At 36.8% G+C, this 2,500-nt stretch overlaps 1 protein-coding gene across 4 annotated transcripts in view; it reads right to left on the bottom strand.

Moving 5' to 3' along the window:
* Positions 1-2,500, bottom strand: part of LOC125645588 (leucine-rich repeat protein SHOC-2-like) — a 42,030-nt gene that overhangs the window by 13,103 nt on the left and 26,427 nt on the right. The window lies entirely within an intron of this gene.

Here is a 2,500-nt window from a genome sequence, read left to right as displayed (position 1 = left end):
ATCGATTACAGCATCATGTTCATATCTAAATTTACTTTTTTTGAAATATAAAACACAGTGCTATTTATATGTAGTGTTTCCATCCTGTATGTATTTAAGAAATAAGATTTTTTTTTTTAGTTAATTGGGACATGCCCAAAGAGTGTAATAGTATATTTGAACATGTACCAACTTCATGTCATATTCCAAATGAAACTTTTTTCTTATATTCCTATTTCTATTCTGATTTGCGTTCTTCTCGAGCTTCCATACTTATGTAGCTGATGACAGAAATAACGACCAGACACCACAAGGTTAGATTTTCATCGAATAAATAATTGGAATCAATATCTACGAAAATATACGCTGTAAATACAGTGATCCCCCATTATAACGCCTACATTTGTACCTCGGCAATTTTGGCATTATAACGGGGGTGGCAATATATAGGGGGAGGGGGGTATGTGTACAGCTGTCATAAGAAAGCAAACAAATTTTATGTACTACATCAATGTGCTTTGAATGCTTGGATAATCCCGGCGTCCATTGGTCAGCAATGACTCGTAATGATAAGGGTATTTAACGATTTTCAATTTTTCCTTTATATCCAACACACTTAGATTTCGGTGTGTCCGTGATACTCAAGATTTCAAAAACAATACTGCGTATTTGAACTCAGTTGATTATAATTTACATAACTTATTATCTGCCTCAAACTTTGGTACCTGGAGGACTAACGGCAGATAATTGCTTAAGCCTGCTCACTGAAATTTTCCTGTCGTTGATTGGCGTTAATTAGCGGGGACGATTATAACGGTAATTGACCAAGATAGCTGTATTCAATTTAGAATGAATAAAAAAACGATGAAACAGGTGTAAAGTAAAGGTAATTTATACCATCCTGTCAACTCAGCTGAAGACAAGAAGAGCAGAGTAAACTACATCCGTGATAGCGGAGTAAACTACATCCGTGATAGCGGAGTAAACTACATCCGTGGTAGCGGAGTAAACTACATGCACATCCGTGATAGCGGAGAAAACTACATCCATGATAGCGGCGTAAACTACATCCGTGGTAGTGGAGTAAACTACATCCGTGGTAGAGGAGTAAACTACATCCGTGATAGCGGAGAAAACTACATCCATGATAGCGGAGTAAACTACATCCGTGATAGCGAAGTAAACTACATCCGTGATAGCGGAGTAAACTACATCCGTGATAGCGGAGTAAACTACATCCGAGATGTGATTTGGTCAATCAATGATGAAGAAACTGGCATCAGCCTACTTGAAGTTGGAAACGCAATTGTTGAACACAGGTTTCAACAGAAATTTAAGGGATCTGAAAGAATTGATGGAAGATAGTAAATCAAGTTAGCATTGAGCTCTCAGTCAGGTTTTTGCAAGTTTTGGAAGGGAACAATGGTATGTTCATCGTTAGGACTCGTGGTTGTAACATTACACTTACACTGACAGATTTAGATGGAGTGCAGTTAGGTTGTTTGTTTTTTTTATACCTCCAGGGTGTGTAAGAGAAGATAAACATGAACTGATAGAGAGTTTTTGTTCACTTGAGAAATTTCTGTTGTAGGATTTTAATGGAAGACTCACAGCGGTGCCTGACTTAAACATAATTTTTCGAGCCTTGAAACCAGCCTCGCTCAAGGCTGTGATGGCTGTTGCCTGGAAATAAAGTAAATAGGCCTAAACTCTGCCTCATTTCTTCCCTTCCAATATCAAAGTCATCGTATGAATTTGCCATGTTGCAGACAGTAGGCCTATTTAAAATAAAACAACTAAAGGGTATGTTTAATGTTTCTGCTTTATCAACTGATGAAATTCTTGTCTGTTTACAAAATAAACTTATACAAATATTCTGATGCAAGTTTTTTTTATTTTGTTTATGCTATGACGTCATTGCATAAGGAAGAAATCAGGTGAAAGTACATGTGACACTCAACGTTCTTGATCTCTTGAAGTGTTATCACTGTCCCAATATTGAGCAGACAACATGCGGTCTACCAACTGACATATCAACCGACCAACAGGTCATAAATGTCTAATGATAATTGAAATAAAATATCACCAATTTCTGTATTTTTGGTAAACTGACCATCTCTTTAATCTGATCACTTCATTAAGTCTGGTAGCTGGCCGGTTAAGAGAAATTTCACTGTATATTCTCAAAACTTGGATCCCAGATTGTGGTCCCATCCTACTTCCAGGGGTCATAAATTGAACAAACTTGAACCTGCACTACCTGGAGATACTTGCACATTAATATGACTAATCAAGGCCCTGTCATTCTTGAGAAGATCTTTAAGGATTTTTTTTAATACGAATGTTGAATACGAACCGGAACGAGTTATTGATAGAAATTTACATGAACGCATTGTTTTAAAGTTGAACAAAATGGCGGTCCAAACGAATGCAGAAAAAGCAACGTTTATCAAAACATCCTTATGTATCCTACACCAGAAATAAGAAAAGGGATAAGAACATGAAGAATTACGGACATTAA

This window comes from Ostrea edulis, chromosome 6, assembly GCF_947568905.1.
Source record: "Ostrea edulis chromosome 6, xbOstEdul1.1, whole genome shotgun sequence".
Classification (NCBI taxonomy): domain Eukaryota; kingdom Metazoa; phylum Mollusca; class Bivalvia; order Ostreida; family Ostreidae; genus Ostrea; species Ostrea edulis.
Note: the sequence above shows the minus strand (reverse complement) of the source record. Positions and strands in the feature narration are given on the sequence as shown.